A 24228-nucleotide genomic window follows, 5' to 3' on the forward strand; every position below is an offset into this window, starting at 1 on the left:
ATATGTGTTAATAAGAATGTTTCTAGTTTGTTGGATTAGCATTTGTATTAGGTATTGACACAGATTGAGGTTGTGTATCCGGTGCCACTTCTATTATATGCATATTTGGATATTGCCTGTTGTGATCTCCAAACTTTTGCGGTTGTTGTTGCAGTTGCGCATTATGACTTACCTGTCCGTCGTAAGGTATGCTCCAATTTTGTCCTGGTGGCTGCTGTGGTATAACAGTGTTTGAATGAAAGTAGTGATCGCTACGAGTCCAGCCTTGATGCTGTCGTGGCTCGTTGTTATTATTGTTTCTGTTTCTGTTTGTGTTTTTGTTGTTGTATTTATATCCGTTGTTACCGTTGTTGTTATAACCGCGGTGCCTTTTGTATGGATTGCCGCATGAAGTGTTATTACTGTTGTAATTGTTGTTTGTATTGGAATATGCGTGTTGATTTTGATTTCCGTATTGAGACGGCATGTGAGTTTGCTGTTTTTGCTGTACCGCGTATCCAACTGTCGGCACACCACAATTGAGTTGGCAAGCCTGCATGTTTTGCATACCACTAGTATAAACATTGTGGCTGCTGTTTTGCCGCGCGAAGTGCTGAAATGAAATGAAATGTCGTGTGGCTAGGGCCTCCCGTCGGGTAGACCGTTCGCCTGATGCAGGTCTTTCGAGTTGACGCCACTACGGCGACCTGCGCGTCGATGGGGATGAAATGATGATGATTAGGACAAGACAACACCCAGTCCCTGAGCGGAGAAAATCTCCGACCCAGCCGGGAATCGAACCCGGGCCCTTAGGATTGACAGTCTGTCACGCCGACCACTCAGCTACCGGGGGCGGACCACGAAGCGCTGATCTTGTAGTAACATGTCAACCGAATCTAAAGCTGTTAAAAAACAATCTGGATCTTCATCCAGAATATGTAAGAGTTTTTCTTTAATGTTGAAAGGCAATTTGGCCTTCAACGCACGGAGTATATCACGTGTTGCGACTGGTTCGTCCAAAAAATGTCCCATGCTCAAGTATTTTTCAAAATATCTGCGTAAGTTACCATTTTTACTGTTAAAAGTTTCAGGTTGTAAAATTTGTGTTCTGAGTCGCTCCTGGACGGATTGCGACCAGAATTTGTTCAGAAAGGCACGCTCAAACTCACTGTACGTGGTATATACGTCCGCTTGACTGTATGCCCAGACAGCTGCATCGCCTTGGATGTAACCGACAATATATGAAATCTTTTTCCGGTCACTCCAAGTGCGTGGAAATGCGTTGCTACAAGATTTAGGAAAAATCACCGGATGAATGGTTCGTTTTTCTGGGATAAAAGTCTGAAATTGCCTGTGTTTTATTAAGCTTACTTCTTCCTTTGCATTATGATATGGATTTGTTCCACTGTAATTACTGTAATGTTCAGATGGCGAGTAATTACGATAATGTTGCTATGGTTTAACATGATAATAGCTTGTGTTTGCATGACGTGGTATGTTGTTGTCGTGGTGTGTTTAGTTCTTGTTTGTTTGTTGTGTGCGGTATGTGTGCATCATACTCGTATGTATATTGGTTTCTGAACTGTAGATTTTGACTGATATTTTCGTTACATTCAGACTGTGGTTGATCGGTGAATTGTGTCATTGGTGCAGTGACATACTGTACTGCATCACTAATCAGCTGTTTGTTATTAGTGATGTATTCCGCTACGGAGTCGTGCACAATTGTTTGTAAATTTTCACGTATGCATCTATCAAAATGTTTGTCTTTGTTCTCTACCCAATCATGAAATTCTTTATTAATATTTTGAAAATGAGCTGTGGCATCAGATTGTAATCTGTCAGTCAGGTGTTGTTCAACATGTCAAATTTATTCTGCACGTCAGTAATTCGTTTTTCAAGGTAGTCATGTACTGTAGGATATGTTTGAATTTGTCCAGTAAGAACTTCACACGTGTCATTAAGGTTTTTTACTTGTGTCTGTAAAAGTGCTACGTCATTTGTAGTCTTTTCTTATATCGTATTAAGCTTGGAAAATTTCGCACTGAGTTCAGTCATTTGTTTGGTCAGTGTGGCGTCTACAAGTTCCACACTTTTACATGTCCGCCCCCGGTAGCTGAGTGGTCTTCACCCAGGACGGTGGATCACTCGGCTCGTGGGTCGATGAAGAACGCAGCAAATTGCGCGTCGACATGTGAACTGCAGGACACATGAACATCGACGTTTCGAACGCACACTGCGGTCCATGGATTCCGTTCCCGGGCCAAGTCTGGCTGAGGGTCGGCTACGTATAAATATAAATATAAATATAGCCGGCACGGTAGCTCAGCGTGTTCGGTCAGAGGGTTACGTGCCCTCTGTAATAAAAAAAACTGAGTCAATCGATCAACAACGAACATAAATGGATGTCTTACGACGTCCGCCCCGAGCAGATGCAACGAACACATGTTCGTGGTCAACGTGACAGATCGTCAATCCAAAGGGCCCAGATTCGATTCCTGACTGGGTCGGAGATTTTCTCCGCTCAGGGACTGGGTGTTGTGTTGTACTAATCATCATCATTTCATCTCCATCGACGCGCAAGTCGCCGAAGTGGCGTCAAATCGAAAGACTTTCACCAGGCGAACGGTCTACCCGACGGGAGGCCCTCGTCACACGATATTTCATTTACACGTTTACATAAAGTGTCATTACATGTCTTGATTGCTATGAGATCAGATTTATTTTCGTCATATTGTGTCTTTAAGGTTGCCATATTTTCTGCGTTTTGTTTCATTAGCATTTGTAACATGTTGGCAATGTTTACTGTTTGCAAGGTCACTGCCCCCGCCGCGTCATTAGATGTGATGTCATGTATTAACATGGGCTCTGACTGAGACTTTGAAACTTTTGTGGTGGACGGCCTATTATCAAAATTTCCGTTAACACTTGCGTCAATATTTGATGAATCGTCACTACCGGTTGCTGTCGTAAAGTCATTTTCAAACATTTGTCTCGCATCCGAGTCGGATTGCGTCTGGATAGTATGTCCTTGCTGTTCCATCTTTGCGTATTGTTTTCTAGTTATGACCATGCCACACGTAATATATGTTTCAAGAAAATAAAGTTTGACACTGGTTTTAAAATAAAATGCAGTTGAACATGAATCGCTCGTTGCTACAATGGCTGTTCGTTAATTGAAAAATGTAAACTGAATATGGGATTATTGTCAATGATTGCTGGCCATATTACAACGTATCGTACAGAAGTCGGCCATACTGTACACTCGTGTAATGGTATTGTTGGAGAAGTTATTGTTTAAGGAACAGCACTGAGAATGAAATTTATCACTGAAAACTGTTACGCGCGAAAGAAATAATACAGAATCTACTGAAAAGCTAATGCACCGAATTATGTGTCTGATCAAGCCTGCCAATGCAAAGATGCTGCATCTTATCTCATTTTGCTGGAAGCTCAAGTCCAGGTCCAAAAAGTTGATTTTTCACATGAAACAAAGAGAACAATGTAACGAATGAGAAAATAACAAGTCCGACACGCAGTCGCCAATATAAAATGAATAAATGAAATAAAATATTAATTGTTACTTATGTATTATAGTGATTGGTTGTAATTGATATTTGCTTATCTGGAACGTGGACGTTTAATTATTTGGCATCAGACGCTTGACAATGGCTTTTTCGTAAATGCAATGTTATTCGTAGGTGACCGTGAAATAAGACTCAAATAATCGGACTTCGCATTTAAATCGTTTCCAAGGACTGCTGCGGTAGGTGCCGACTCAAAATCTAAATCTCAATATTAGAATAATTTGCCAGCCATGTCAATGCATCGTACAGAGGTGACTGTCTACTAAACATAAAAAAGTTTACACAGTTAGTTAAATCAGATATATTCAGCGAATAAGCTTACAGTTACATAATTGAACTTACTTTCATAAATATAAATTCTTTACAGAATCGAGTGCCTAGTAAGATTGGAACTCGCAGTGTTCTTATATAACATTAGTGATGGGCTAAACTGTGATTTTCCGCTATCAGTGATTTCTGTGAACGCTACTTTTCAGTATCTGCTATTCTTAACTGTGATTTGTCGCAGTTAAGAGTCGCAGTTAAGGAACGTAGGCCGCGTATCCCTCCGCCACTGCTATTTCTGCGATTTCTGCTACTTCCGCGATTTCTGTGACTTCTGCTACTTCTGCGATTTCTGTGACTCCTGCGATTTCTTCGACTTACCACAGTATGAAAAAGTTAGATCTGCCCACACAGAAAATTGCATCTCAACAAACCTGTCATTGGTAAGTAAGTTTTACGTTTGTTCTTCCATTGGCTTTAATTATGTATTAAAGAAACAACTGTGAAAATATTAATAGTGTAATTAATATGTAAGTAGCAATACAGTAGCGTAATAGTTCGTGTTTAGAAAATGAATTGTAACATATTGTTATGTTCACAGGTACCCGAACTACATTTCAGTCACTCAGTAAATTGAGAACTCAACAGATCTGGAGAAATTACCACTTTGCCTTTAGAACGTTTTCGTCAGCCGAGAGGTTAGTTTCTAAGTGTTTCGATGGACTTAATTACTTCAGTGAGATCGTTCTTGCAAATGTGAAATATACCCCATTGAGTGGCTTTCATTACAGCAAATATCAGCAATCTACTCTGTCAATTATATTGCTTGTAATTAGTGACAGCAAATATTGTTTAATAATCCTTGTGATTTTGCAGACACAGTTCTGACTCTTGATTACTGGTTGCTGTACGCCGGCCGCGGTGGTCTCGCGGTTCTAGGCGCGCAGTCAGGAACCGTGCGACTGCTACGGTCGCAGGTTCGAATCCTGCCTCGGGCATGGATGTGTGTGATGTCCTTAGGTTAGTTAGGTTTAAGTAGTTCTAAGTTCTAGGGGACTGACGACTGCAGCAGTTGAGTCCCATAGTTCTCAGAGCCATTTGAACCATTTTTGGTTGCTGGACGTAACTATCCACATCAAGGCTGTTGAGAGAGACTCGTGAAGATTCAAGACAGCTCTTAGAGGATTTGCAGTTTAAAAGTGACAAAATAGTGAAATAAGTGTGCAGATGATTGATTAAACTATGTTTTATTGAAGTTGTTATGCGATTTTAAAGGAATAATAAATGTTAAATACAGTGAGTGAATAATGAAAAATCTCATTTTCCACATGTTTAAGCCGTCCTATACCCGTAATTTTCGGCCACTTATTTACTGGTAAACACTAGTTGGAGAGTGACATGCCGCCCCCCCCCCTTCTCCACAATCTTGGTGTGACACTGACCTGTAACATATCACGAAGTCTACAATATGCATTTTGAGGCTGTTGATATGAAAGTGGGAAGTACATATCTTCCAGTTAAATCAGGAATAGCTTAAGTGCAGTACTTTAAAGTAACACAGGAAAAGCTTACATATGTAGGTGATAGTAGTGTCGGCAAAAAGTTCGTGTGTGTGAAGTTGCTATGTAGAACACCAGGTGCAAAACTTTTATCCCGAGTCTTCAACTGTGCCGGAATAAAAGGGAGGCATTCATATGACTCAATAATGCTGTTTTCATTTCACTACACTTATACAGATATCTGAGTTCTGCTGTGTTAACATTGCAAAGTCCTGTAGGCATGTGGAGTATTACCATAAATTGTCATATTTGAAGCAGAATCACATTTGTTACGTTACTTGATATTTTCAGTAGAAAAAGGCAATGTTGCTTCTTATTAATATAATACATTCAGAGTCACAGCTGTGTTTGACCAACCATAACTGATGCTGAATGTGCATGTCGTCATATAATGTGAAGGGCTTATTTCAATAGTGGTACAAGTCCATTACCTCCACTTTTCTGTCTATAATGCTTCTAAAATTAATGATCCATACAAACATGAATAAAGGTTCATTTCTAGCAAGAAGCCATATGCTTGAATATTTCTGGTATCTCAACTGTAGATTTTTCAGCGCTCATTTAACTTTACGACTCCGTATCTCAAAATGAACAAAAATGGACTTGTACCACTAATGAAATAAGTCCTTCATATGCACACACCGATCTCGTGAGGCACAAGGCTCTCATAACGAAGTACGTACGTCGTTCAACAGATGGCACTAGGAAAAGAAAGTTAACTGCGCTTTTTAGTTGCTACTTGTGACTCTTAGTTGCGATTTGTCACGGAAATCGCAGTTTGACTCGGTAGCGAATAGCATAGTATGAGTTTTGCTCAACAGATGGCACTGCTAACTGCGCTTTTTAGTTGCTACTTGCGACTCTTAGTTGAGACTTGTCATGGAAATCGCAGTTAGACTCGATAGCATGTCGCAGACATGAGCGTAGTACGAACTTTGGCCAACAGATGGCACTGTTAACTGCGCTTTTTAATTGCTACTTGAGACTCTTAGTTGCGATTCGACACTGAAATCGCAGAAAGCAGTATGGAATTCGGCCAACAGATGGCTCACGGCGTGTAATGTGAAATGCTACTTGCGACTGCTAACTGTGACTGAAATCGCAGTTAGATTTTGTAAATTTGTTATTGTGATATCTGTGACTTCTCAATCACTGTGATTTCTAACAGATACGCGATTTCCTGTCCACCACTATATAACATCAAATATGGCGGTGTGCCAGTTAATAAAATATACGTGCTGCCCGCACCAGTTCTTCTGCTCAACCCCTTCTTCTTGAAGAAACATAAGATTGTCGTAATTGTATTTTGTTTTATCAGCGGCATAGCGCTGCAGTTCTGTGCCATAGGCTTTATTTATTTGTCAGAGATTAATTATTTAACTAAGATTTCGCGTTTGCGAGGAAACTCACGCACGGCATGCAAGTGTGCCTTTATAATCTGCCCTATACATAAGAAAGGATCATGTATGCAGTGTGAAGAATTACTGAGGAATATCTCGGATTAGTATCATCTACAAAATCCTTTCTATGGATATAACAAGGAGAGTAAGTAGAAGAACAGAAAAGATCTAGGAGAGTACCAGGCAGGTTTTAGAAATGGGAGGTCTACAGCTGACCATATCTTTACAACACATATGATGCTGGAGAAGACTTATGAATATAATATAAGATTAGAACATCTCTTTATAGACTTGAAACAGACCTATGACAGAGTTAAAAGATCAGCAATGTGGGAAACAATGCAGACATTCAAGTTTCCTAAGAAGCTAATAAAATTAACTAAGATGACCCAGGAAAAGAGTAAAAGCCAGGTTAAAGTTCAGGGATGTCTGTTGAGATCGTTCCCAACAGAAGAAGGACTAAGACAAGGAGATCCACTATCCCTAGTACTATTCAACCTGGTATTAGAGAATGCAGTAAGATCAATAACCACAAACCCAGGAGGCAATATTTACAATAGGCTTTTGCAAATCTTAGCCTATGCAGATAAGTAGTAATCAGTGCTAGAAGTACGGAGGCACTCACATCACCGGTCAAAAATTTTGAAGCCGCTGCCAAGAATGTTGGTTTAGAAATTGGTGAGACAAAAATCTTAATGTATGGTAACAGAGAGAGAGAGAGAGAGAGAGAAAAAACACAGATGATCTACAGTTAGAAGGGTACAACTTTGAAAGAATAGATAGCTTTATTTATTTTGGCTCAGTAATAACATCAGAAAACGAAGTTGAGGCAGTATCAAATCGAATCGAATTTACATAACAGATGTGAGGAACTAGAGAAGAAAAACAGCCAATATAAGAAACGCATATACAATGATGAGACTCTAAAAACTCGATTTCCAGACTACTTAAGTTGTACTGGCTGTGAGAACTTACATTCAGATGCAAACACCGCAGCTGTAGAAAAATCTGAAGTGAACAATTTAGTACAAGAAAAGGATTAAATTTCGAAATTAAAAAGGCAAACAGGCAGTTCCACAAGATCTGCAAAATGTACCCAAATTCACATTTTCTTAGTGTGGACTTCCTTCAAAGGTGCAACTACAGAAAACATGGAATGCGTCTGAGCAGAAGTGGCAAAAGGTTACTCAGTAAAAAAATTGTATGTGCACTAGAAAGACTCTGTTTGCAAGATAACAGTCTTCACAATACAGCCATCCCAATGATGTATCCAAAAACAGTCGAGCAGCTATCAGTATCGGTTGATTACCACTTCAAAAGCAATGGTACTGTAAATACAACTCCTGCTAAGATGCCAACAGAGAGAACAGTGACAGAAGCAGTAGGTGTACCTGAAAAGGTGAAGTCAACAAAAGCTACATTAACAGGAGCATCAGTCCCAGCGATGACAGAATCACCTAGGCAGCCAACAGTATCACCAGCAACCACAAATGAGAAGACAACCATAACAGATAGAATGATGTCTAGTGGAAGAAATGTCGTGCCGCCTTCCCGTTTCAATGATTTTTTATGTGCAGGCCTGAAGAAGAAAAAGCCAATACCCTAAACAGTGTCAAATGTTCACTACCACATGACTTTAGGCAGAGTCCTCTGGAATCTCAGTCAAGAAAAAACAGCATGAAAAAATAAAGAAGGTAGGGTTATCAATTTTTCATCAAAATGTGAGAAGCCTCCCTAACAAAATAGACCAATTGCTTATCAACATTAATGAGAAAGACTGTATAAATAATGCCCAGATATTGTGCTTCACTGAGCACCATGTTACTAGCAACTGCAGCATGCCCTTTTTACCAAGTTACAAGTTAGCAACCCAGTACCATAGTGTAAATAAAGAAATGGGGGGAGTGGCAATATATGTTAAAGAAAATGTTGACTACAAAGTAATTGACATTACAAAATACTGTATGGACCAACATTTTGACGCATGTTCCACTGAAATAAAAACTAATCTCAATTCATTAATAGTCCTGGCTGTTTACAGGGCACCATCAGGAAATATAAAAATGTTTTTTAGTCTCATGGACCAGGTATTGTCAGTTTTATTTTCAAAAACATAGGATATTGTAGCCTTAGGTGATTTTAATGTAGACTGTCTGACTGATAATGGTCAATTAATCACTCTTTACAGTGTTAACCCTCTTGTTTAAGTATCTCCCCAGTGGAAATGTATAAGAATAATGAACAAAGAGGTAAAAAAATCCTTCAACTGTAAGTTGCACCAAGTATCCTTCAACTGTAAGTTGCAGCTAATGGACTGGTCGTATATTTACAACATTGATAATGCTAATGACAAATTTAACTATTTTATAAATGATTTTTCTGCCCTTTCCGAAGAATCCTTTCCAAAGAAATGGGTCAAAAATATTAATCCAAATTCCATAAGTAAGCCTTGGATCACAGAAGGTCTTAAACAGTCATGCAGAACTAAGAAAGAAATTTATGCTAAAGTCAGAACAACTAATGATACACAAAAATGGAATCGTTATAGATTGTACTGCAAAATTTTAAAGAAAGTAATACAGAAGTCAAAAGCCCTTTTCTATAAGGAGAAAATAGATAAATATAACAATAAAATGAAAACAATCTGGAACATTATAAAAAGTGAGACAAAGACTAAAACAAGCAACACAGATGACCTAAAAATCAGGCATGGGGGTAACTTAATAGAAATTCAAAAAAGTGTGGCTGAAATTTTTAACAGACATTTCCTGTCAGTGACCCAAGAAATAGGCTGTAGGCCCTCTGTTGAGGAAGCTATGACTTTATGTCAGGATGCATACTCCAACATATTACCAGAAATGAACATTAATCCTATCACTATAGAGGAAATTCAAACAGTCATCTGGTCTTTAAAGTGTAAGAACTCTGGAGGAGTAGATAATGTATCCAATAATTTATTGAAATTTTCATGTAAATGGATTAGTGATATTCTGTGCCATATTTTTGATGCTTCATTTCAACAAGGCATTTTTCCTGAAAGACTCAAGTATGCCATTGTGAAGCCCCTACACAAGAAGCGTGATAGAGCTGAGTTCACTAACTACCGCCCTATTTCACTGTTAACAACTTTCTCTAAAATTCTAGAAAAATTAATGCACAATAAAATTACTGAACACCTCATAATGAACAGATTTATCAACAACAGCCAGTTTGACTTTCAAAGGGGTTGTTCAACTGAGGATGCAGTGTATGCACTTACAAATGAATTACTTGAATGTCTAAATCAAAAAAATGATAGCAATTGGTGTTTCCTGCGACTTATCAAAGGCATTTGATTGTGTAGATCACCACATTCTCATGCAGAAAGCCGAACTACTTGGAATAAGGGGTGTCACAGGTAACTGGTTGCAATCTTATCTTCAGGAAAGAAAACAGAAAGTAAATTTAAACAGTTCAGACGAGTCAAGGGATACCCCCGCTCAGTCTGAATGGACTTCTATTAGTTGTGGTGTGCCTCAAGGCTCTATTCTGCGGCCACTGTTGTTTATTGATGTTTATAAATGATTTACCATTAGGTGCGAGCCTGCCTTGCAAATTTATTCTTTTTGCTGACGATACCACCATCTTCATGAGTGGAAAATCAGATGTTAATTTCGACAAGTCAGTTAACTACATACTCTCTGAAGTGATTAACTGGTTCAGTGTTAATGGTCTCTCTCTAAACTCAAGTAAGACAAATTTTATCCAGTTCCATACAAAAACAAGAAAAGTGAGAGAAATAAATGTAACATGTGGAAATCAACCAATAGAAAGAATGGATGTGTCTAAATTTCTTGGAGTACATATTGATAGCAAAATGAACTGGTCCTTCCATATACAACAGACCCTAAAAAAATTGAGCTTGGCTATGTATGCTATCAGAATGATGTCTTCCATTGGAGATTTAACCACTATGAAGTCCGCATACGATGGGTATTTTCGATCCGTTATGTGTTACGAAAGTATCTTCTGGGGTAATTTAGCTTTGGCAAAGAAAATTTTTGTGGCCCAGAAAAGGGCTATTAGAATTATGTGCAGAGTGCCCCCTAGGACATCGTGCCGTAACCTTTTCAAAAAGCTGCAAATAATGACCACTGTATCCCAGTACAAATATTCGCTGATGTGTTTTGTAATTAAGAACCCAGCACAATTTCCATCAAAAAAAAAAAACTATCACAAATATAATACAAGAGGGAAAGAAAATCCCCATTGTGAACTTAAGAACCTGACAATTGTTCAGGGAGGTGTCAAATGGTCAGGAACAAAAATTTTTAACCATCTCCCTGACCAGATAAAATGTTTAAGAGAAAATGAATATCATTTTAAAGCAAAACTAAAGGAATATTTGTTAAATATGTCTGTTTATACATTAGAAGAGTTTTATGATGCAAAAAGGGAAATAGCATTTAGATAGAATTATCCATCTTGCTAACAAAGAAAAGTGCTTGCAATTTTTCTCCAAATTAAAACATTAAATTTTGTATTAACACTCAAAGAAATCTGCTGTTATATGTACAACATCTGTTTTTCCTCTAAACTTTGTATCAACTATATGGAGTTATGGAGAACATTTATATATATATAATGAAGACTGTTTTGTATCTTTTTGTATGTTTGTTGTTTTGTATGTTTGACTCGTTCCACATCTCATGTGATGTGCTCACAATACGAGATCTACGGAACATGAAATAAATAAATAAATAAATAAATATATTTTCTTGTACACAAGTGCAATGCGCCTGTCTTTTCTTTCCACGAATATGTCTATAACTCGGTCTACAAAGATCTGATCACTGGATAGCTCTCCAGGTAGTGTCTTTCTATGGCTAACGTGCTCAAAAACTACAGCCGGATATCGGACATTGAATTCCTTAAATAATTCTTCACTCGATGTGCATTTTCAACTTCTCACGGAGTAAAGAATAATTCTTCACTCGTTTAAGAGCACTCATGCTTTGTTCACTGCTTGCTGTAGTTGCGTGTAGGGTCAAAACCAAACGCAGGAATTTCGAAGTTTCTTCATACACAGAGTCTAAATCATTGTTGACAATGTACTTTAAGAGGATTCTTGGAGATAAGTGTGTTTCTCGTCAGCGTTTATGTTACACAGTTCATTTTCAAGTTGTTCTTGTTTGAAAAAAGAATACTGTTCTAATAATTGAAGCAGTTTCATCTTTGGTAATTCTTTTTCATAGTTCAGGAAACACTTTTCGTTGAAAAGTTCAACAAACTGAATTTGGAGAAACCTTCTTTCCATTTGAACAATTTGCAAATCCAGTATCTCGTAAGTTAGTGCACTGAGAGATGTCTTTTGACTGTCACAGAATGATAAGTTGCCATTCAAACACAAGCAGCATTTAATGCATTCATCAACGAATGTAGAACTCGTAAATGTTAATAATATTGGGCGCAGATTCCACACATTACATGGATTGCACGTTAACAACATTGGGAAAAAACTGCTCGTCGGAAAAATCGAAGAAATTATCACCAAGAGGCATCAAACACTCAAAAGAAAAATCATCGTGGATTGGCCCCCCAAATAGTCGAAGGAAACAACGCCAGCAAAACCTCACTCACCAACACCAACAACAAAAGAAGGAACTAGGTGCCTCCAATATCCAGGCACAGTGAATGCAGTAACAGCTCTACCAATTGCAGACCCAACTCTATCACCAGCAGCAATATTATCAACAGTAAGAGCAACAGCTGAACAACTACCAGGGGAGCCAGACACAGAAGAAAATTGTGCTGCAGATGATAATAGAAGAATATATGCAGTCGGGAAAAGAAAAGCAGTACTTCCAGCACACCTGAATGATTTTTTATTGACAAGGTAAAGTTAAGTGATCAATTAAATATGCCAAAGCCTAACAAACCCTTTAATTTCATGCTGATTCATCAAAATGTCCAATCATTGCTAAACAAATTAAGTGAAGTTGAAATTTTATGTACTGATGAGCTAAAAAACATTTCTGTAGTGTGTATGACCGAACACTGGCTGCCTAAAGATGCAATGTCAGTCACAAAACTTGCAGACTTCAATCTTTCTTCATCATTTTGTAGAATTACATCCAGTCATGGAGGGTCATGTATATTTGTTAAAAGTGGCATTGATTATTTTAACATAAAACCCATTGAACTGTTAGCTGAAGAGAAAATTTTTGAAGTATCCGCAGTTGAACTCTCTGCATTAAAATTAATAATCATATGTGTATATAGGAGCCCTGATGGGAACTTAAATGATTTCTGTCACCAACTAGAAGCAGCTTTAAACACTATAAAAAACTTCAACAAAACAGTGATCATATATGGAAATTTTAATATAGATTTTCAAGAAATCTCAAAAGACCAGCAAAGCTTGATGACCCTACTGGAAACATATAACATAAAAACCACCATTGACTCTCCTACAAGAGTTACACTAACAACTAGTACAACAATTGATCAGATATTAATAAACACAAACGTAAATAACAATTTCTGGGCCGGAAATCTTAATACTGGCTTCAGTGATCACTATGCACAGTTTATTACTTTGCACACCCCAAGTGAAACAACTGAGAAAGAAGATCTTGTAAAAGAAGCAAGGAAATTCACTAACAAACAAATAAACATTTTTGTACTGAGACTAAGTGAAGAAACTTGGTATGAAGTGTATACTTGTGAAAATACTAACAAAAAGATTGAAAAATTCATGGAAATCTTCATGTCATACTTTGAAGCTGCATTTCCATTAAAAAGGCAAAAATGTCAACCTAACTTCAAAAAGAGCAAATGGATTACAACAGGTATTAGAATATCTTGTGCAGAGAAAAGAAGATTACACACTATAGCAAAGACACAGAACATGCCTCCTGGATTTCATTTGTACCTGAATAATTACAAGAGGATCCTCAAAAATGTTGTAAGAAAAGCTAAAACAATGGCAAATGACAAATACATGACAATTCAAAAAACAAATCTAAAGCTATATGGGAAGTTATAAAAAATCAAACAACAAGTGAAACTAAACAATATAAAAATATGAACTTATGTTATGAAGGACAAATGATTTCTTGCCCAACAGAACTTGCAGGGACCTTCAACAAATATTTTGCAAACGTAAGTGAACAGTTGGTGAGTGGACTGGAAGAACACAACAAAATATCACCTCCACCATGCAATAGTGTGAGAAATGTGTCTACATCTTTGTTCCTTTCACCCACAAATTCTGAAGAAATTTTATCAGTTATAAAAACCTTGAAAACAGGGTACTCATGTGGAATTGATGGAATACCAGATGCAATTATTAAAAAATGCTGTCTTGCCTTAGCTGAACCCTTGACACATTTGTGCAACAGCTCACTGGCATCAGGAACCTTCCCCTCATGCCTGAAAACAGCAAAGCTGAAACCACTCTTCAAAAAAGGAAATCCAGAATGTGTTTCAAATTATAGACCAATAGCCCTACTGCCTGTATTTTCTAAAATTTTAGAAAAACTTTTTTATAAGAGATTGTCTGATTTCCTAAATAAAAATAAAATTCTATCTCCTTCACAACATGGCTTCAGGAAAGGCTATTCAACTGAAAGTGCAATATTTGAATTTCTTAATGAAATCTATGCTAAACTGGATGCAAGTGAGTTTGTGACAGGCATATGTCTTGATTTATCTAAAGCTTTTGACGTCATTGACCATAATGCCCTACTGCAGAAGCTTGACCAGTTAGGAATTAGAGGTATATCCAATGAGTGGCTCAAGACATACCTATGTGGTCGCAAACAGGTGGTTGAAGTGCAATATACTGACCATAACAAAATCAGCTACTTCTATTCAGGATATGAAAATGTGAAATATGGTGTCCCTCAAGGATCAGTATTAGAACCCATCCTGTTTCTCCTCTATGTCAATGATCTTATGTACAACAAGTATTGCCAAACTACCCTCCAATTTGCAGACGATACAAGCTTCCTTATTAGTGGTAAAACAGAAGAAAAACTAAAAGACTCCGCTATACAAACAATGAACAGTGTAGAACAGTGGTTCAGATACAACAAGCTAATTATAAACAAAGAAAAGACAGTAGCACTGAACTTCTATAATGTAAAAGGAAGACACCACCCAAACATAGAAATAGAACTTAGGGACAGAGTTCTTGAAAGTGTTAACAGCACTAAATTTCTGGGACTCTGGCACCGGAACAACACAAAATGGGAGGTACATATTGAATATTTGCAAAGAAAACTAAGCAAAACCTGTTACATGATACGGATCTTAAAAACGTGTTGCAGCAAAGCCAGCCTATTAAATGTATACTACTCCTATGTGCATTCTGTAATTAAATATGGCATAATCTTCTGGGGTAATACAATAACAAATATTAAACTTTTCAGGATGCAAAAGAGAATACTAAGAATTATTGAAGGGGTGAACAATATGAAATCGTGCAGACCCATATTCAAAAAACTGTCAGTTCTTCCTCTTCCCTGCATTTTTATCTACGACACATCAGTTTTCATCAAACAATATATTGATAGACACGCAGATATCTTATTAAAAAATGAAGATATACATGCACACAATACAAGGCAAAAATCTGACCTTCATGTGAAACAGGTGAGAACATCATTGTGCCAAAAAGGCACACTACATACTGGGATAAAGATTTTCAATAATCTACCTAAACATATTAAATCAATAGGTAAACTCTGTAGTTTTAAGGCTGAAGTAAAGGCATATTTGATTGATCATTGCTTTTACAGTCTGACAGAATATATAAAAGCCAAACAACAAAAATAAATATGCATTACTAATATTCTGCTTTGTATGTTACCTGTGATGTTTGTTGTATTTAAGAATCTGTGCTAAATAACCTGACTATCTAGTCCTTAGCTTTGCAATACAAACTGTATTTTTATCTTGTAAATACCTAACCATGTCCAATATCCTGTGATGTTTGTTGTATTTAAGAATCTGTGCTAAATTACCTGACTATCTAGTCCTTAGCATTGCAAAACAAACTGTATTTTTATCTTGTGAATACCTAACCATGTCCAATATCCTTGTATATATTCTATACATATAGGATTTGAAGGACTAAATAAATAAATAAACAAATAAATGTTTCCGTTCTTAATTGTCGTAAGTTTCTCAAAACAGTTCTTATTTCGTCGTGGCAAGTAATTATGCTGATAGAGTTTGACTGAAGAACATTAAAGAGATGATCAACATAAACCAAGCACCCTCGGTAGAAGCAAAGCAAGTAAACAAACGTAGGATCATCCATACGTCGTTTCATTCCCACAGCAGAGCTCAAAGATTCTGGGTCCCACTGAGAATCTGTATCATCAAATATATAATTAAAAACACTATATAGCCCTGAGAAATGACTAGAAGTTCTTGAAACTACCCTGGAACGAAAGTTCCAGCGAGTGTTGCTCGCAGGTGGCAGTTTAAATCCTTTCTCAGTTAGCAATACAGTTCGTTTTGATGATTTGCTGAAAAACGAATGGAATGCAGTAAGATCACTTATAAACAGGCGCAGTTGTCATATGATTTTGGAGGCATGTAACAGTACCAAATTCAGTTGGTGTGCTTAACAGTGAATAAACAACGCATAGGGACAGAACTGCTTCACCAATTGTTGTAGTCCTCTTTCTCCGGCCGCTATTACTGAAGCGCCATCATATGTTTAACCACTTTTCATTCTACATTCCATTCTTTCAATATTGCACGAATAATGTTTGACAAACCTTTATCAGTTTTATCACCAGAAACATTGTAAAATCCAGTGAATCTTTCCTCAGTTTTGTCTGCAATACAGTACCTGAATATTATAATCATTTGACTGTTGCATGACACGTCTAATGTTTCATCAGCCTGAACTGAAATGAAATTGCAGTTCTGAATTTCAGATTTTTTTTTCTCATTAACTGCCAAAGTTATCATTTCTATTACATCATTCTGTATATCTGGAGAAGTTCCTTTAAAGGTTGAAGATGATGACACATGGTCTCCAACAATTCCAGATAGTTACCGTTGTTGCTGGAGGATTCGTCTTCTCGATGACCGCAAAAGGCTAGTTCTTGTTTACAAAGAACTACAATTGCTTGAATAATACGAGCCAATCCTCTCCTGCTGGATGCAACTTGTTTGTTGTATTTTATTGCTATCAGAAAGGCTTCAGAAAGGACGTGTTCAATTCTACTTTTGCCCAATATGTCAAATGATTCTATGTTCTACATGCTTTTGTGCTTTCCTGTCAAAGTTCTTTATTGTACAAATGCCCTCATTGCATCATTCCTTTTCACCACCAAACAGAAGACATATATAATCTGTTATTAACTGCATTTGCAGTCAGCCAAGCATACTTTTCGTACCAGGCTGTTCGGCTTCACTTAAAACTACGCTGAGTATAGGAGTAGGTCGTTTGTCCTTCAATTTGGACTTTTTTTCATACTTTAATCCATAAAAAGGCGTTTTTAATAAAAATTCTATAAGGTGTACAATTTCTGGCTCACTCATGCTGGCGACACAACGAAAATATGCACTAAAATCACACAAGAATGACTATGAACACAAACTGTGCGACTGTTTACTTCCATGTTAAAATAATGGCTCTGAGCACTATGGACTGATGAGGTCATCCGTCCCCTAGAACTTAGAACTACTTAAAGCGAACTAACCTAAGGACATCACACACATCCATGCCTAAGGCAGGATTCGAATCTGCGACCGTAGTGGTCACGCAGTTACAGACTGTAGCGCCTAGAACCGCCTGGACACTCCGGCTGGCTCCGTGTTAAAAGCCAGCATAGAAGCGGCAGAGACTAGTCTCGATACCTGATAGCAAGTGCAGCACACTGGCCTTCGTGGAAGGGGAAGTGTAGGGAAGACGAGAATGCCACTAACACAGCCAGGTAAGGGAAGGGAGGCGGAGTCTGAGAGCAGTTGAGTCTCAAGCAGGCATATACACGAATACTCAGGGTACAAAACTGATGTCTTCGCACATTTAGTGCTCTCAGTAGAAAGTTGTTTATATTTTTGTTATGAATTACTGTTGCATCTTTTTTAAGCACGAATACAGGGGAGACTAAGTCTAAAAGTCTCCCCTCACGCTACACCACTGGTCAAGAGCAAAGTAGACCACCCTGTGGAACAACATACAGCTGAACATAATATGCTTGATTTCAGTGGCTGCTTTACTATCCAAGTCATCTGGATCCTGCCTCCACTACTGGCTTTTCTAAACTGTCCAGATGGTAGTTATCCTTACCACGCATTCTCCACTCCGAAAACTATCCTAGCCTCAACCTGTGGCAACAAACTGTTCCCAAACCCTCCACTCAACAGTTTCCACCCCCTCTGTCACATCAACTCCTCCTTATTCTCACCTCCCACCTTCCTTGTTTGCCTCCCTCTGCCAACACACCTGCCTGTCTTTCCCCACTCCTTTTTCGCTCCCTTTTCTCCGACTCTCTGCCCTACAGTCTCCCAATGCTGCACCTCTTGACAGGTAGTCCCTGCACACTCCACCAGACAGCACTCCTTTCTCTCTCCATCTGAACACTGCAGTCCCTTTCCTTTCACTATCCCTCCAGACTGCTGATTCCATTCTGGTCCGACCTGTGAAGTTGGCAGTTATATGTGCGTGAAGCATGCTTACTTATGTGAATGAGTGATGTGCGTTTCTCTTTTTTTTCTAATGAAGGCTGTGGCCAAAAGCTGATGTTATGTGTAAATGTCTTTTAATAGTGCCTGCCTGCAGCTTAACGTATCACATGTACGGTAAGTAGCAATCCATCTTTTTATTCATATGTAAATTACTTTATTTTTGATGATGTAAATAAAATAGAAAGAAACTTCCACATGGGAAAAATATATTAAAAACAAAGATTCCAAGACTTACCAAGCGGGAAAGCGCCGGTAGATAGGCACAATGAATAAAACACACAAACACACACACAATTTCGAGCTTTCGCAACCGGCGGCTGCTTCGTCAGGAAAGAGGGAAGGAAAAGGAAAGATGAAAGGATGTGGGTTTTAAGGGAGAGGGTAAGGAGTCATTCCAATCCCGGGGGCGGAAAGACTTACCTTACGGGGAAAAAAGGATAGGTATATACTCGCGCACACACACACACACACACACACACACACACACACACACACACACACACACACACACACACGCATATCCATCCATACATACACAGACACAAGCAGTGGCCTTTAAATATGTCTGCTTGATTTACGAACAATCGAGTTACAAAAGAGATATCACACATATGGTTATTTTAATGTTTGAAATGTGTAACAACTCTATTTATCATAATGTCAGCTAGCTACATTGTTGGCTAACATAATATATCTAAATACCTTGTAATTACTGTAATTCACAAAACAAAATCAGATTAACAACATAAACCAAATGTGTATTTGGGATGCTGTATTAGAAATTGAAATTCTCTTCACAGTAAAAGAATAATGTACTCATATCTGCAACAGGAAACATGGTGGGAATGCTTGGGATAATGTAGTTTCAGTGTAAGTAACAAAAATGTAATGAGTATTGTTTATTGCATCATTCCAATTATTTTACTATGAACACAAGAGATACATAATCATCTTTGTATCACATTCCATGCATTTTAATTGTAACCATCAGATGATTACATTTTTTGTAATTATCAACAATTTCTGTAATTGCAATTGGCAAATTTAGTATAAGCAACAATACATCAATTGTTAGCAAGAGTATAGAAGACTAGTAAGAAATTGTGTGTGGGAGGCCCAGTATGATGTAAGATTTTGAGCAGAAGCCCTAATAACTTTTCACGTCTTTCGAGAATCATAGTGTTCTCTGACCTATTTTCACTTATGACTCTTATAGGAAACATCATCTGCAGTGAAGCAACAAAATGATGATAAGTTGTGGTCAACATTTATTATTTTGAACAAACTGAATTGCACCCAACACATTTCAAGAACATATTATATTTCAGCTACAGTCTTCAAAATTAATATTTTGTAAAGACATTTACTTTAAAAAATGGCTCTGAGCACTATGGGGCTTAACTGCATAGGTCATTAGTCCCCTAGAACTTAGAACTACTTAAACCTAACTAACCTAAGGACATCACACACATCCATGCCCGAGGCAGGATTCGAACCTGCGACCGTAGCAGTCGCGGACATTTACTTTGAATTATATTCTGTTGACAACATTTATCCCCAGCAAAGTGGTTACATTGCAACTCCAAAAGATATTTCTGCAAGAGACATATACCGTGAGCAAAGTGAGGCTGAATTTTTCTCTGCAGATAATTCAATGAGCAGTAGTTGTAATCATACAGAATACTGATATTTGGTAACTAGGATTTTCTTATACCTTGTCCTTATTGGAGCCCTGTTTAGAGGTGCTCTTCTTTGTAGTTATTTTCACACTGTATCATATTTGTTTTCTCTTTCCATCAGTACGTAATGCCTGATGGTGTGATATATGAAAAAATACGCTAACTATTTGTCTTTTCTCAGATTTTCAGTATCATAGTTATTGCATAAATCGGATAGTCACTGTCTGTAAGTAGGTAAAAAGTAATGCTAAAGTTGTGTCTCCTGGGTTATATTTTCAGTAGAAACTGTTTATTTAGCATTCATTTTAATGCAATAGTATCACAACATTGTTATTTTTTATTTTCTTTAACATAAATTATTTTACATTGTTACCTATAAATATATGACATTGATTATATTTTCTTAAAAAATTATAACACATAAGTAAAATATCACATTCTTCCAATCTTTTCATTTGGAACTTCTATTATTACTTTAAAATATATTTCTTGGGAAATTATCTACACAACTACACACATAGTTAATGGAAGACTAGTGATCCACATTATTACAGATGTGTTTCATGTTTAACAAAAATTAATTAATTTCCCTCAAAATTATACTGAAGTAATGCAAACTGTGGAGACAGGACCTCCTCTGGTGTCAGCTACCTGCTAATGTATGAAACAGAATAATAACATTTCATCAGTTATTTTCTCTCAGTTCAAAGGATCATAGAAAATATTGAACAGGCACAGGCTTTTAAGGAATTTAGATAAGTACATTTTATGGAAATTGCAATGCAGAGACCACACGGAAAAATATTTTCTTTAACTACGACACATAGGCAGTCTGTTGTACCTTGCATACCACATTATTCTTTAAAAATCAGGAGGAATCATAAAATAGCTGCAAGGAACTGAAATAATTCTTTTAAAAATGATTGCATAATTGTTATAATTTTTAAAATGTACTGAATAAATCAATCACTCCACTTTACACAATACTTACTCATTACGGTCATAACTGTCTAAGTTTATGGAAATAGAATTAATTAATACTTCATGATATATTCTGAAACATTTCTTATACACTAGTGTCCAAAATTAAAGCAACAAACAGGAATTATGCAAGGCTGCATTTATTTTGCCACAAAAGAGTACAAACAGATGACAGTAAAGTAGAGACAATATAAAATACAGAACTTAAACAATTGCAATGTGCATTATGGTAGACAAAAATGTTCTTCGTTTTTTCCAGCTTAACAGATTTGCACACATATTTTGACAATTGCTTAATGTGATTAGTATGTGGTTTGACCACCTCTGGCTGCAGTACAGGCGTGACTATGACGGGGCATGCTGTGAGTGATGTCATTACTCTCATGTTGAAGCAATAACACCCTAATCTACGATTTAAGTTCCAGTGGCCTGGGGCCAAAATGCAAACATGATTGCCCAGCCTTCAAGCCATTCCACTGTTCAGCAAATCGATCCAACATTGTACCAATTGCACAGCACTTACGGATTGGCCTGACATTGTACCAATCACACACCACTTGTGGAATGTGAGTACGTGTGTAAGATCCAACTGATTTAATTCTGTGAAATATTTGATAAGTAATAATAACATCATATAATAACTGTGTTAGAAGTACCACAAAAGATTTATTTCAATCAGTACCATATAATATAAATCTGTACAATTTATCTCCAATTCCTGACTACATTCACAATTCACATAATTAGCACACTTACAAAAATCAACAACACAAATCAATAATCTTCAAAGATGTGATATTGTTTGAAACATGTGGGTACATTTAATGGAACTTTGCCTCTCTTGCATTCCCATGTTTTTTCACTAAGTTTTTTTATTTTTCACACGAACTTGATTTCCTTGAATTTTATCCCGTTGGATCACCATGCTTAGGAAAAGGGGCCCAATTTTTCATGTTCATGCTCTCTAATATAACTCCATATGATATTCGTTCTTGTCCTTTACGATCTGGTTTAGGTATCTTCTTCAGAAATAATTTGTTTATTTCAATCCTATAATCAATGTAACTTTGTTTATTCCCCATTATTTATTTTGTTGCACAAAATGTACAGATTGAAAAGACCAATATTTAACAGATAAAACCATTTTTTTTTTTCATGACTGGGAAGCATGCTGTTATTTCAACTTGGTGATCAATTTCAGTCATTCTCTAGTTTTACTCAATAATACAACTCAGCTTAATAGTATGATTGGATTATTGTGTAATCATTCCTACTGTTTTGTGTTTTGTCATCATTATACAAATATATTGCTTACGTTTCCATTTTACAGTGAGTATTCAATTGCAGCTCCTCATTCTGTATTCTCCCATCTTTAATTTTAATTTACAGAAAGCTTTTGACATATTCTTTCTGTTCACATGTTCAATGACATTTGTTTTATAATTGTGCAATAGTGTCGTAAATAATTTTGGTGATGGGTATCAATTCTCTAGATAGAAATTGTGTTCTCAAGTTATTGCTATGGCTTTAAAATACATATAGGCCATGATAAGGTAAATTGTGATGATAGTGCCACTGAAGTCTGTTGACTGTGGTAGCCCTTAGCCAACACTTCAGTGGCACTATCATCACAATTTATCTTATCATAGCCTATATATATTTTAAAGCCATAGCAATAACCTGAATCTGGCTCACAGAATTTACAAAATTTAATACCAAATCATGCCTTTTTATGGACTTAATTGTTTGTAATGTATGAATCCCTTATATTTCATGCATACACTTCATTCAAGTTTTTGACTCAGATACTTGATGACGGGTCTTATTTTTCTCAGTTTGTCTATATTGGCACCCAGATCATCATTTGCAAAGTGCAGACATCTTGTAACTTACATATATAGACTTTAGTTGCATTGTTCTTCTACATATGGGTGTTTCTATATCAGCCCCCTTTGACCAATTCAGTTGAATTCTTGTTTTTGCTCTGCACCATTATTACGGACAGTGCAAAATATCTTTTAATTTTATACGATACACAGGAAATCATTTGTTGTCTATTCTTTGCATTCTGTTTGAATTTGTTCGTATTTGTTCAGCATATGAGTGAGTCTCAGTTACAATATTCTCCCAGAAAATGTTACCAAGTGCTATATTAAATATATCTAGTTCTCTTTTATTTACTCCTATGTGATGTAAGTTTACCTATTTTATGCCATGAGTCATTACATAACTCCTTAGTTTCAGACTTTCATAATTATTTCCAAATCCAGAGCTTTGGTAGTTGACCATCAGTGGTATCATTCTCAATAACTAATCACCTGTATTTCTTCATACAGGACATATGATGTCATTATTCTACAGTTGGTAGCAGAATTATCAAAATAACTCACTGTTGTCATCCAAATATTTACTTTGACGTGTGAATGTGAACTACAATGACACGTAACTGAGTGCAATTCAAAAAGATAATGAGAATCTGTCACAAGCCTGGCCTGTGTTGTGTGTAGTTGGGCATGTCTCAAGTTATGACTGCCAGGCCCATGCAGTTTACATTTCGTCCCACTGATGTACCATGGGCAAGGGTCATGATAATTGCACTGGGCCCAAGTACGCTATCTGAGTCACACAAGGGATTATAAGTGAAGGGGTTAGTAAATTTGTTGCAATTCAACAAAGAAAAGTTGAGGCTAATGTTACATCAGCAGGTTTTTGTGCAATTTTCATCTATTTTGAGCCACAAATACCACTGAAATAACAACAATTTTGTGATTTGAATACTGTTAACTGTTGATTAATTGCCTTGAAATTGTTCACTGAAGAAGCTAGTTTCTGTTAGGACATCATCAATATCGTTTGAAAGTCTCATCAGAAGACCCACAAAACAGGCAATTTATTTGAGGTTTATTGCAATATGATTTCTATTCTAGTTACAGGAGTCATTTGCACAATATACTGTAACAACATGGAACAAGTCAATTTGTAGTATGGGAGTCATTTGGGCAATAGTTAATTACGAGTTCCATAGACCATTTGAATTATTCTTTTATTGAAATTATGTGGAACAAGTCAATTTACAGGATATGTA

The 24228-nt window shown here is 36.9% G+C and overlaps 1 protein-coding gene and 1 non-coding gene across 2 annotated transcripts in view; one reads left to right on the forward strand and one right to left on the reverse strand.

Moving 5' to 3' along the window:
- The first annotated feature begins 2107 nt into the window (after positions 1 to 2107).
- On the forward strand, positions 2108 to 2262 carry LOC126337463 (5.8S ribosomal RNA). Its single transcript, XR_007565046.1, has one exon. It is a non-coding gene; the product is annotated as a 5.8S ribosomal RNA (ribosomal RNA).
- A 17103-nt stretch (positions 2263 to 19365) lies between these two features.
- The window catches only part of LOC126334910 (uncharacterized), a 73767-nt gene continuing 68904 nt past the window's right edge, over positions 19366 to 24228 (reverse strand). Inside the window, exon 5 of the mRNA XM_049997624.1 lies at positions 19366 to 20816. The gene's annotated coding sequence lies outside the window, so the exon portion shown is untranslated. The remainder of the gene's footprint in view (positions 20817 to 24228) is intronic.

This window comes from Schistocerca gregaria, chromosome 2 (genome assembly GCF_023897955.1).
Source record: "Schistocerca gregaria isolate iqSchGreg1 chromosome 2, iqSchGreg1.2, whole genome shotgun sequence".
Lineage (NCBI taxonomy): Eukaryota > Metazoa > Arthropoda > Insecta > Orthoptera > Acrididae > Schistocerca > Schistocerca gregaria.